The sequence below is a fragment of the Myxine glutinosa genome, chromosome 7, assembly GCF_964187855.1.
Source record: "Myxine glutinosa chromosome 7, kmMyxGlut1.1, whole genome shotgun sequence".
In the NCBI taxonomy this organism is placed as follows: domain Eukaryota; kingdom Metazoa; phylum Chordata; class Myxini; order Myxiniformes; family Myxinidae; genus Myxine; species Myxine glutinosa.
The window spans coordinates 47,878,635-47,892,395 of NC_136267.1; positions in this window are offsets into that span (position 1 = coordinate 47,878,635).

Here is a 13,761-nt window from a genome sequence, read left to right on the forward strand (position 1 = left end):
AATTATTTCATAGACCATGTGTCTTGTGTTCCTGCCATTTTGCTGCACCAACGTTTGGATTTCATTGAGATTCCTGCAGGGCTCAATTCATAATAATCCTCATTTATAACTGGCATGTAAAAACATGATGGAAAAAGGAATAATGTCATCCATTCGGGCGTTGATTCATGCAATTGATATATCGTTCGACCAATCCATAGTCATCGTTAGATTCCAGCATTTATGGTTCCCTCCAGTAATCATTTGTAGTTCTGGGATGGTTTTAGGGTGGGGGTCGTTCACGCGACAATTGATGTCTGGAATGTGATACAAACCTGGTAGGCCTCAATATCACACAACAATTATTGGTGTTCAGGAGAGCGGGATTTTAGGTTGACTCCAGGCAAAAATGGAAAATTTTGTCCACATGATGGAGCAATAGAGTGGTAGAGAGGAGCCCTTTTTCTTATATGAGGGTTGACCCCCATTCATATATATATATATATATATATATATATATATATATATATATATATATATATATATATATATACTGTATATATATTGTTGCGGTTTCGAGTTTGTACAATAAAGGTTAAATTTCCCCCTCATAGTTTAGTCACACAACAACATGTAGCCTCGCGATAGTTCAGTTATTTCTTAGTATGTGTGAGCATAGTCCTTTTCCTGTGTTAGTTTTGCATTGAGTAGAATAATGAGAGTAGGTCCTTCATTGCCTTATGCCGCCTTTATTGCCTTATGCCGCCTTACACCTCCTTATGCCGCCTTTGGCTTTTTGGCATGAATTAACACGAGGCAGGCCTGGCAAATCGAGGCAAGACCGAATGAGGGCGGAGGAGAAGCTGACGGTAAGCGCGAGCCGCCAATCAGGGCTCGAAGGGAGTGGCTGCGGCACTGCGTCACAGGGCATGGTTGGAACATTCGAGAGGGCTAAGGGGGTTGGCCATATAACCCGTTGCGCGAAGCCCCCACCCCAGTTATGGGAGAGGCGCTTGATGAGAGTTACGAGTTCTGAGAGAAGATGTGCATGAACCCAGCTATAAGCGCTCTTACCAAATTGGATGCTCGGTTGAGCTTGAGGCAGACCCTCTATTGGGTTACGTGAGTGATAGCGCGCTGGTAACTAAACGCGCTGTGGAAAACATCCCAGCCACACTGAGAGACGCATACATTTCCCTCCCGCCTGCCTGCCACCCTTTGTTCGAGAAACCCGCTACACGGATCCCTTCCACCGCCTGCTTTCCTTCATCGCGGGACGTGCTGTGACCGGGGAGAGCCACGCCGGGCGGGGCCGTTCCTGGATGACCAAGGCAGTGCGTGAACATCATCCTGCTTTCATTTCCCCTCTGTGAGTGTGATCGGGCCCATGTCTGGGGTTTTAATATAAGACTGATTAAGGCTGCTCTGTGTCTCTGTACTTCTACCGAATCATTGTACATTGTGTAAATAATAATTAAATTGTGTTCTTCCTTTATTCGACCGTCTCGTCCCTTCCATCATCGACTAAGCGTGGTACGAATAGAACTGCTCTAATCGGGTTCCAATACCAATGGTAACTGCACGGACCACGTGGTACGCAATCCGCTCTGTGTACCCAAATTACGCGTGGCTCGTGTGAGGTTTGCTTCCCCGCTTCCGCGGCGGTGCAGGTATTTAGGTACGTGCGAGAATTGTCCCGAAACCCTACCTTGCGTTGCCCGGGAGGGGCGTTTCAAGTCTCTCGGTTGCGCCGACCCAGAAAGAACAAGGGGCTTAATCTCCCCTTGGTAATGGCAGGAAGGGTGGCGGAAAACCGTAACAATATATATATATATATACTAGCTGAGGTACCCGGCTTCGCCCGGGTTGAATAAGAATAAGACAAATATATGATGAAAAGAACATGTATATTTTAGAGCAATATCACAGTACATTTCCTACATGACGTTTTGTCAATTGTCAATTTCTCAAAACCTCTTGGTATACAACATTTCTGGTTTTCTTACTTGGTGCCAAGACATAAAGATTGCTTGGTTTTCCAACCCTCGAGCAGCCCACGAGGCTGGCCTACAGCTGGCCATGGGAAGTACCCGGCATTGCCGGACGGGGGAAGGGGGGGGGAGGGGGAAGGGGAGGGGAGGGGAACGGGGGGGGCGGGGAGAAGAGGGTGGGGAGGGGAGAAGAGGGGGAGAGGGGAGAAGAGGGGGGAGGGGAGAAGAGGGGGGAGGGGAGAAGAAGGGGGAGGGGGAGGAGGAGAGGAGAGAAGAGGGGGGGTTGGGGAGGGGGAGGGGGAGGGATGGGAGGGGGAGGGGGGAGGGGGAGGGGGAGGGGGAGGGGGAAGGGGGAGGGGCAAGGGGGGAGGGGAGAAGGGGAGGGGGTAGGGTGGAGGGGGAGGGGGAGGGGAGAAGGGGAGGGGGTAGGGTGGAGGGGGTTATATATATTATATATATATATTGTTGCGGTTTTGAGAACCCACACAGGTAACATCATTAAAGGTTCAAGGTTGCACCCCATAGATAGGCCACAAGCAACACGTAGGTCACCTTAGGACGTTAGTTATTTCATAATACACTGTATCCCCGATATAACGAACTGCTCGGGAGACATAAAAAAAAAGTTCGTTATTTTGAAGTGTTCGTAATACTGAATAACGTACGAATCACCATACTATCACACCTATTTCATATGCAAAATAACAAACTCTTTGTATTGTTCATTCATGTACATTTTATTGTTTGATTGTACGAATAAAAAACTTTAAAAACCATTGCTGTTGTGTCATTGTTTAAAAGTTCATGTATAAATAAAATGTTCAAGTACATGTAATATTCACCGAATGTTCAATTTACTGCGTGAAGAAACTGGTAATCTTGGATTGTTTACTCTTGGAGGTGGCGTTTTCTTTGCGTGCATAAGATAATAGCTGACGGAGCTGTAAAACTTTAATGCTGTCGACTGGTTGCCCTTCAAACCAGGAAAGTGCTGTTTCAAGTCCGGCAATTACATCAGTTGTTGCCTGATCGAGATCGCCGTCATTCGCCTGCCGCATTTTCTTCCGCTTCAAACCATCTTGTTGACTGCATTTGTGGACAAATTCCCGTAACTCCTTTTCCTTTCCTTTGAACGTTGATATGCTGCTCTTAGGAATGCCGTATTCTCTGGAAAGGTTTGCTGCTTTCTCACCAAGACTGAGACGATCAATGATACGGAGCTTGTCTTCAACTGACAAGATCTTGCGTTTACGGGACGGTGTAGCCATATTGATTTGCCTTACGTTAAACAATAGAATCTCATTAAATATGTGGGGGACAGGAAGTTCATTCGTTATATCCGGAAGTTCGTAATACTGGTGTTCGTTATAGCGGGGTTCCAGTGTATGTGTTTAGGATAAGGCCATTCCCAATAGTTGCATCTGCGTTGTGTAGAACAAATAAGAGTAGGCCCATTCGTCCATTTTGCAGCCTCCCTTCAAGCGACGCCATTAAGCGCTATACAGTCTGTACTCCATCGCCCTCGCAGTTTGTTACACCTCCTTTGCCAGCAGCATTCGCTGCCCTTGGGCTCGCTCAAACCAGCCCAAATGCCACGAGGTAAAACCCGAAAAGGGGGGCGGAGCGCAAGGGTGGAGGTGCGGCCACGTCAAGCAGCCATCAAGGCGGAGCCGGTAAGCCTTCAACAGCCAATCAGGGCTCGAGTGACATCGCCTGACAGTGTGGGGCTGGACATTCCAGAGGGTTCGCTGGGCGTGGCAATATAACCCCTTGCGTGAGGCCCCCACCTCAGTTATGAGTGGGGAGAGAGAGGCGCTTGACCTGATCGGAGTTGAGTTACGGGAGAGACGCTTGAGTAGTTACGAGAGGGAGAGATGCGCGGTGACAAGCCTGGATTGATTGATTGCACTTTACAAAGGGCAAGCGCGTGGCATGCTTTGCCGAGGATTGCAGCATCAAGGAGGAAATTGGGGAAGTGGCGCGTCGTTCGTATCAATACCGGGCGCACGTATAAAGGCACCGGTACAAGTATTACGTACGCCAAATCTAATCGCCAGCTTACCTTTCCCCGATATATAATTGTCTGCATTGCGCCTACGCCATGGGGAGAGCTGCCTGCCGTATTCCACCATCTGCACGGTACGGGTCGGGGACCGGATGAGCTGTGGACCCTTGGACCCTCAACCCGACCATCTTCAAACCCCGTGTGAATGACCCTGAGAGTGAGTCTGAGAATGAACGGGCCCGTGTCCAGGGATAAGTTAAGACTGTTATTAAGGCTGCCCTGTGTATCTGCTTCTTCCTCTTCCCTGTACATTCCTTCCTTTTCCTTCCTCTTCTTAGTTGTACAAATTTTAATAAAGCACCTGTTTTTCCTGGTTTCTTCCTAATTCGACCGTTTTAGTCATTTCCTCCATTGGGTAAACGCGGCACGATTAGAACCGCTCGAATCGGGGTTAGTTCCTGCTAACGGCCCGGATCGCGGCTCGCTTCGCTCGGCGTGTCCACTAACACCGTGGTTCGGGTGAGTGTTATTTCATCGTCTCCGGTCAGCGTTAGTACTTAGGTAATAGGACTAATTCGACCAACAACCCTATTTAACGCTGCCCGGGAAGGATGTTATAATAGACCCCAGGATTGCGTCGGTCAGATAAAGGACAAGGGGATTAATCCCCCCTTGATAAGGGGAAGGCCGACGTTGGAGATCTGCAACAATTGGTGTCTGGGGGTGGGATTTGGAACCCGAACAAAAATTTTTATCCTTTGGACAAATTTGGTCAAAATTACGAGCGGCCGAAATTTATTTAATTAACATCTAAATTAAATCGTGCCATGGATAGCCAAGGCGGTCGGATGCCGGTGGGGGTAGACGAGGAGGAATTAGAATCGACCCAGGACCCCCGGGGAGAATTTGAGCAATTGGGAGAAATGGAAGAGGAAATTGAAGAGGGTGCAGCAGTAGAGGTGGCAGAGGAACAAAATGGCAGCGCCTCGCACGTGGCAGCGAGAGCCGAGCCCGCAGCACCAATGAACATGGACCTTTTTATGATGCAAATTATGGCCTTTATGGTCAAGACGGGGGAAGAAATGGAAAAAATGAATGGGACAATGGGTGCCCAAAAGGACGAGATAAAAGCTCAGAGAGAGCAATTGGGAAACCAAATTGGGGGATTGAAAAATGATATGGGAAACCAAATTGGGGGATTGAAAAATGATATGGGAAATCAAATTGGGGGATTAGAAAGCAAATTGGGGGGATTAGAAAGCAAATTGGGGGGCCAGTTGAAGGACGTGGGTGGCTAAGCCAGAGAAATGAATGAGGGGTTAACGGGGTTAGAAAACAGGGTGGCCACCCGAGAAAATCAAATGAAAGGAATGAAGGATGGGTTAACGGGGTTTGAAAACAGAATGGGTGGCCACATAAAAAACATATGGAAAGGACATTGACCGCAGGTCGAGTGGGAAAGGTACATTGGTATGCGACGGGGTAGCGTGGCTTGAGGAACGCGGGGAAAGCGAGGCTGAGCAAGGCATAGTTATGTGGACCGGGGTAGAAATCACAACTTGGGGTATAGAGAAGCCGACGGCCGCTGAATTGGAAAATTTTATTTTATGTGCGCCAGCGGTCGTCGAGCTGAATAAGGAAGAAATAATGATAGTGGAAATTGGGGTTGAAGAGACGGCGGACTTAGAAAAGCAATCGTGGGAGGAAAAGATGGAAATTGTGCAAAGTCTGTGTTCGCATCATGATGCCGTACTTCCTAACCCAAATGAACTTTTGCAGCTGCGTGAGGAGAAAAGGATCCCGAAGTTAAGCAGGGCTGTATATGGCGTGAAAAGGTTTGGCGTGAAAGGGTTTGGCGCGAAAGGATTTTTCGCGCGCTTGGGATCCCGGCGTCACCCGGGCACTTGTGGAAGGTCCGTGGTGCGCTGTGTGAAAGGAAATGGCGCGAGTGTGAGGAAAAGGTGTGCACCAGAGCGCGAGTGTGAAACAGAGTGTGAAAGTGAGAGTGAGTGCACAACAGAGTGTACATGTGCAGAGTGCGACACGGAGTGTGAGTTGGTTGTGGAGAGTGTGCGAGGATGCACACCGGAGCGTGTTGAGGAGCGTGTGTGGGGGTGCACACCGGAGAGGGTGATTGGGTGTGCAATAGAGTGCACACCCGTGGTGTTTATGGAGTACGTAACGGAGGAGAGTGCACGAGAGGAGAGCGGGGGGGGAGAAAGGTGTGTTACGGAGTGTGTAACAGAGTGGTGTGCACCTGAGTGTGTGAGAGAAGAGAGTGCACGGAGAGAGAGTGCTGTAATAGAGTGCAGGGAGTGTATGGGATGTACGAGTGAGAGAAGGGTCGCGTGGTGTGAGAATGTGATCCGAGCATCGACGCGGACCGGGGCAGCGTTTAGGCCGACGTACAGCCGACGCGAGCTCTCGGGGCGTGGTGCGCTTTGTGTGCTGCGGGAGCCGGCGCGGATCGTTGCCGCAGCGCTCTTGCAAGGAGCACCATGCACGATTCTGGCCGGGCCCCACCTTTATGGTCGGTGCTGTGCCTTCGTGGGCAAGGCGATTGGCACGGTTTGGTGGGAGGAAGACCAGGTCGGACCTTCGCCCCCTGGCGGGCACGGTGCTCCGACCGGGGGAGGTTGGGTCATCGTGGCGGAGGCTCCGCACCGGGATGGTGCCTGGAACCTCGGTCTGATTATGCCTCCTCCCCAGAATCGAAAATGCCGGACGGAACCAACCAACAGGAGACCAACCACCAGTATGCATTGCTTGGCTTTACGAAGCCGAGCTGTGGAAATGCATTACCGCACCCGACGAGGCTCGTAGTATAGTGGACTATTAGTAATAGCAGTAGTGATGGATGGTAGTTTTACCATTCACTACTTTTTGGGGCAGAGGAGCAGTAGTTTTATGGGGTTTGGCAGTGTGAACTAGCCAGGGTGGGCTAGGATAATTGTTAGGAACTTAGAGATGACTTTAGGAGACTTGAGATTTAAGTAGAGACATTGATACAAGTAGTGGGGACATAGTCAGATTAGTTGGTTGATAACGACGAGGGATGTGCTGAGTATAAGGGATGATGGGGAGCACTAGTATTAGAGGGAAATAGTTAGTTAAATGATGCTGTGTGTGTGAGCTTGAGGATGCGCTTTAGGCGCAAATGAGGCATTGCGAATGAGAGTCTTGGTGGTGATGGTGAGCAAATGAGGCAATGCTCGAGAATGATGTGTGTGTGTGTGTGTGTGTGTGTGTGTGTGTGTGTGTGTGTGTGAAAGTGTATGAGTAGAGTATTGTGGAAAAGTGTAAGTGTATTGAGTGATTGGCTTGCATGGGGTGCAAGTGAGAATACTGAGTGGTGTGGAATAAATGGTGTGGAGTAGATGGTGTGTGGAATGAGTGGTGTGGAGTGCATGGTGCGGAGGAGTGGATGGGGGAAGATGGACCCCTTCACGAATACCCGGGGAGGGTAGTTTAAAGTTAGGTAGAGGGAGAAGGTAAATTTGTTGGATATTGACATCTGTGGTGCGTGTGGTAGAAAAGAAGTGCTTTGAGGGGGTGCATAAGTAAGTGGAATGGCTGGGCGTGTGAGCCTGTTGGTAAGTATGGTTATTGGGGCACTCCACCACTGGTAGTCTGTCAGCCAGGTGAGGCCGCAGGTAGGCCCTGGGAGCCAGGTCGAGTTCACTAGAGTTCAGCAGGGCCCGAGGATCCGAGGAGAGGACCTGGGTAGCCCAATGCCAGAGGGGGCATTAGTGGGGTGAGAGAGCCAGGAGGGCCTTCCCCAAGTAAGGGTAGTCGCAGGAGCTAGGCAAGCTCGGGGGGCGTCTTCAGTGGCAGAGGTGCACAGGTAGGTAGACCTGCTGGTAGAGCCACACGACCCAGCCCCAAAATTGTGCGAGGGCACAGCAGGAAAAAATGGTGGAGTGAGCCCCCAAATTGGAAGGCACCACAGTATGGTCAATGGGAATTGGTTTTTAGAACCACATAGTGTAAAGTGGCCAATTGGATTGGCAGGGCAAGACCCCGCATAGAGTAACTGTGTTAATGTCAATTAGAAGGATAGTTAGGAGGAAAACCTCTTCGCACCATCTGCATCCACTCACCGAGGTGACAGTACTCCACACCAGGTTTTGCAAATGTTTTGAATGAAAGACGCATCATGACGGAGTTTGACATTGTGTTTATTCCATCCCTTCCTTCTTGGGAGGGATTGGGGATGATTTTGGTTTAGGGGAGATATGGGAGACGAGACGGGAGGGACGAATTTGTAAATTGTGTAAATACAGGGAAGGGCAAGGGTCGTGTAGATTGACATGGGGGGTGACGTACGGCTAGGGACGAGCTTTCTCCGCTCGCTCTCCCACGCCCCTCATGTCGCATTACCTTGTTTTGTGTGTACCCTTGCGCCCTTGCCACCGCTAACCTCTGCTTTGTCTTCCTCCCCACTCATGGACCCATGGTCTTTTGTTGAGGGGAGTGTGTAGGTGCCCTGAGTTGTGTGGCTGCACTCTTGCGCTGCACCCTGCTGCCTGCTGCCCGCACCGGTACACCATATGGACCACACGTTCTGTGGCCTGGCACCTTTGCTGGAGCAGACCATTGCTGCCAGCAGTATCTTGCCTTGCGGACCACTGTTCTTAAGTGGGACACATGCCATGCAGTCGGACCACCTACGCTGTCCCTGCTGGCCAAAATAAAAAGCGGACACGGTTTGTGCCTTTTTTTATTAATTAATCTTTGGTGTGCCCGGAAAAGAAGACATCAAGTTTAACGATGGCACACCGAAGAACAGGAAGCAAGAAGATACAACGGCCCAGCAGCCAAGCACAAGACATCACCGATTATTTTAAAATGTTTCTTGTGCAATTTTTGGTGATGGTGCTTTTTGTGCATTTTTTTAAATATTTGGTGCATATGTGTGTATGGTGTATTGGTGCAGTGCATTGCAATCGGTGTTTCCTCTTTCCAAAAATCTTTTTTCTCCCACAAAAGACAGGTCCTGGGTTGTAGTTGTAAATAATTAGTTAGTGTCTTTCGAGAGACAAGTGGTTTTGCAACACAAACACAAGTGCGGAAATTGGATTTCAACACTAACACAAGTGCGAAAAGTGGTTTTGAAACACTAGCACAAGTGAGCAAGTGGTTATTCAACACTAACACAAGTGCGAAAAGTGGTTTTTCAACCCTGGCACAAGTGAGACAGGTGGTTATTCAACAATAACACAGGTGTAAAAAGTGGTTTTCAACGCCAGCACAAGTGCGAAAAGTGGTTTTCAACGCTAACACAAGTGCAAAAAGTGTTTTCCAACACCAACACTAGAACGGAAAGTGGTTTTGCAACACTAAAGCAAGTGCGAAAAGTGGTTTTCAATGCCAGCACAAGTGCAGAAAGTAGTTTTCAACACCAGCACGAGTGCGGAAAGTAGTTTTGCAACAATAAAAGCAAGTGCGAAAAGTGGTTTTCAATGCCAGCACAAGTGCGGACAATGGTTTTCAATGCTAGCACGAGTCCAAATAGTGGTTTTGCAATACTAACCCAATTGCGAAAAGTGGTTTTTCAACCCTGGCACAAGTGAGACAAGTAGTGATTCAACATTGACACAAGTGCGAAAAGTGGTTTTGCAACACTAACACAAGAGAAACTAGAACGGGCACTCGGTAGAGCGCATACCTTCGCCGCAGCTACTGTTCTGTACTTGGCATGGGAGTGTAGGGAACAGAACAGTGAACAGTTTGGTGCTGATTTCATGCAAATCGGATAAGAATTGACCGAGTTATGACAAAAAACGCACATTTTGCAAGGTCGTGACCCCCCTGACCTTTGACCCCCAACCGCTAACAAGGGTAATGTCTTCACTGGGTCATGTCGTATATCACAAGATCGGGCATTGTATTCTGAACATTTTGGCATTAGTTGCATGCCAATTGGATAAAAATTGACCGCGCTATGGTAAAAATACGATTTTGACCTTTTCGTGACCTTGACCTTGACCTTTGACCCGATTGCTCCCAAAATCTAATCAAATGTGTCCCGTATAATAACCAATCATCCCACCAAATTTCATGCAATTCGGTTGAATACTTTTTGAGTTATGCGAATAACATACACACACACACACACACACAGACATACAAATAAATACACAGCGATCAAAACATAACCTTCCGCTTTTGCGAAGGTAACAAGTGTTTATTCAACACCAACACAAGTGCGAAAAGTTGTTTTGCAACACTAAAACAAGTGAGACAAGTGGTTATTCAACACTAACACAAGTGCAAAAAGTGGTTTTTCATCAACAGCACAAGTGCAAAAAGTGGTTTTCAACACTAACACAAGTGCGGAAAGTGGTTTTCAACACCAGAACGAGCGCGGAAAGTGGTTTTGCAACACTAAGAGGAGCGCGAAAAGTGGTTCTGCAACTCCAGCTCAAGTGCCAAAAGTGGTTTTCAACACCATCACGAGTGAGACATGTGGTTTTGCAACAATAACACAAGTGCAGAAAGTGGTTTCATCACGACACAAGTGCAAAGAGTGGTTTTTCAACCCTGGCACAAGGGCGAAAAGTGGTATTGCAACACTAAAACAAGCGAGCCAAGTGGTTTTGCAACACTAACACAAGTGCGGAAAGTGGTTTTCAACACTAAAGGAAGTGCTAAAAGTGGTTTTCAATGCCAGCACAAGTGTGGACAATGGTTTTCAATGCGAGCACGAGTCCGAAAAGTGGTTTTGCAATACTAACCCAATTGCGAAAAGTGGTTTTTAACATCAGCACGAGAGCAGAAAGTGGTTTTGCAACACTATTACGAGTACGAATTGTGGTTATTCAACAATAACACATGTGTGAAAAGTGGTTTTGCAACACTAACACAAGTGAGACAAGTGGTTATTCAACACTAACACAAGTGCGAAACGTGGTTTTGCAACACGACCACAAGTGGGACAAGTGGTTATTCAGCACTAACACAACTGTAAAAAGTGGTTTTCAGCACTAACACGTGTGCGAAAAGTGGTTTTTCAACACTAACACAAGTGAGACAAGTGATTATTCAACACAGACACAACTGCAAAAAGTGGTTTTCAACGCCAGCACAAGTGCAAAAAGTGGTTTTCAACACGAACACAAGTGCGAAAAGGGTTTTTCAACACTAAGAGCAGTGCTAAAAGTGGTTTTTTTTAACACTAACAGCATTTCTAAAAGTGGTTTTGCAACACTAGCACGAGTGTGAAATGTGGTGATTCAACAATAACACATGTGTGAAAAATGGTTTTCAACACGAGCACGGGTGTGTAAAGTGGTTATTCAACACTGGCACAAGTAAGACAAGTGGTTTTGCAACACTAACACAAGTGTAAAAAGTGGTTTTCAACCCTGGCACAAGTGAGACAAGTGGTGATTCAACACTGACACAAGTGCGAAAAGTGGTTTTGCAACACAAAGACAAGTGAGACAAGTGGTTATTCAACACTAACAGAAGTGCAAAAAGTGGTTTTCAACACCAGCACAAGTGAGACAAGTGATTATTCAACACTAAAGCAAGTGCGAAAAGAGGTTTTCAATGCCAGCACAAGTGCGGACAATGGATTTCAATGCTAGCGCGAGTCCGTAAAGAGGTTGTGCATTACTAACCCAAGTGCGAAAAGTGGTTTTCAACACCAGCACGAGTGCAGAAAGTAGTTTTGCAACACGATCACGAGTAGGAAATGTGGTTATTCAACAATAACACATGTGTGAAAAGTGGTTTTCAACTCTAACACAAGTGCGAAAAGTGATTTTGCAACACTAAAACAAGTGAGACAAGTGGTTATTCAACACTAACACAATTGCAAAAAGTAGTTTTTCAACCCTGGCACAAGTGAGAAAAGTGGTTTTGCAACACTAACACATGTGCAAAAAGTGGTTTTCAACACTGACACAAGTGAGAAAAGTGGTTTTGCAACACTAAGACAAGTGAGACAAGTGGTTATTCAACACCAACACAAGTGCAAAAAGTGGGTTTGCAACACTAACACAAGTGAGACAAGTTGTGATTCAACACTGACACAAGTGCGAAAAGTGGTTTTGCAACACAAAGACAAGTGAGAAAGGTGGTTATTCTACACGAACACAAGTGCGAAAAGTGGTTTTGCAACACTAAAGCAAGTGCGAAAAGAGGTTTTCAATGCCAGCAGAAGTGCGGACAATGGATTTCAATGCTAGCCCGAGTCCGTAAAGAGGTTTTGCAATACTATCCCAAGTGCGAAAAGTGGTTTTCAACACCAGCACGAGTAGGAAATGTGGTTATTCAACAATAACACATGTGTGAAAAGTGGTTTTCAACACTAGCACAAGTGTGAAAAGTGGTTTTGCAACACTAAAACAAGTGAGACAAGTGGTGTTTCAACCCTGGCACAAGTGAGAAAAGTGGTTTTGCAACACTAATACAAGTACAAAAAGTGGTTTTCAACGCCAGCACAAGTGAGACAAGCGGTTAATCAACACTAACACAAGTGAAAAGGTGGTGTTTCAACCCTGGCACAAGTGAGAAAAGTGGTTTTTCAACACTAACACAAGTGCGAAAAGTGGTTTTTCAACACTAACACAAGTGCGAAAAGTGGTTTTCAACGCCAGCACAAGTGAGACAAGCGGTTAATCAACACTAACACAAGTGAAAAGGTGGTGTTTCAACCCTGGCACAAGTGAGAAAAGTGGTTTTTCAACACTAACACATGTGCAAAAAGTGGTTTTCAATGCCAGCACAAGTGCGGAAAGTGGTTTTCAACACCATCACGAGTGAGACATGTGGTTTTGCAACAATAACACAAGTGCGGAAAGTGGTTTCATCACTACACAAGTGCAAAGAGTGGTTTTTCAACACTAACACAAGTGCAAAAGTGGTTTTTCAACACTAACACAAGTGCGAAAAGTGGTTTTTCCACACTAATACAAGTGCAAAAGTGGTTTCCTGCACCAACACAAGTGCGAAAAGTGGTTTTTCAACACTAACACAAGTGCGAAAAGTGGTTTTTCAACACTAACACAAGTGCGAAAAGTGGTTTTTCCACACTAATACAAGTGCAAAAGTGGTTTCCTGCACCAACACAAGTGCGAAAAGTGGTTTTCAACACCAGCACGAGTAGGAAATGTGGTTATTCAACAATAACACATGTGTGAAAAGTGGTTTTGAACACTAGCACAAGTGTGAAAAGTGGTTTTGCAACACTAAAACAAGTGAGACAAGTGGTGTTTCAACCCTGGCACAAGTGAGAAAAGTGGTTTTGCAACACTAATACAAGTACAAAAAGTGGTTTTCAACGCCAGCACAAGTGAGACAAGCGGTTAATCAACACTAACACAAGTGAAAAGGTGGTGTTTCAACCCTGGCACAAGTGAGAAAAGTGGTTTTTCAACACTAACACAAGTGCGAAAAGTGGTTTTTCAACACTAACACAAGTGCGAAAAGTGGTTTTCAACGCCAGCACAAGTGAGACAAGCGGTTAATCAACATTAACACAAGTGAAAAGGTGGTGTTTCAACCCTGGCACAAGTGAGAAAAGTGGTTTTTCAACACTAACACATGTGCAAAAAGTGGTTTTCAATGCCAGCACAAGTGCGGAAAGTGGTTTTTCCACACTAATACAAGTGCAAAAGTGGTTTCCTGCACCAACACAAGTGCGAAAAGTGGTTTTTCAACACTAACACAAGTGCGAAAAGTGGTTTTTCAACACTAACACGGCTGCGAAAAGTGGTTTTTCCACACTAATACAAGTGCAAAAGTGGTTTCCTGCACCAACACAAGTGCGAAAAGTGG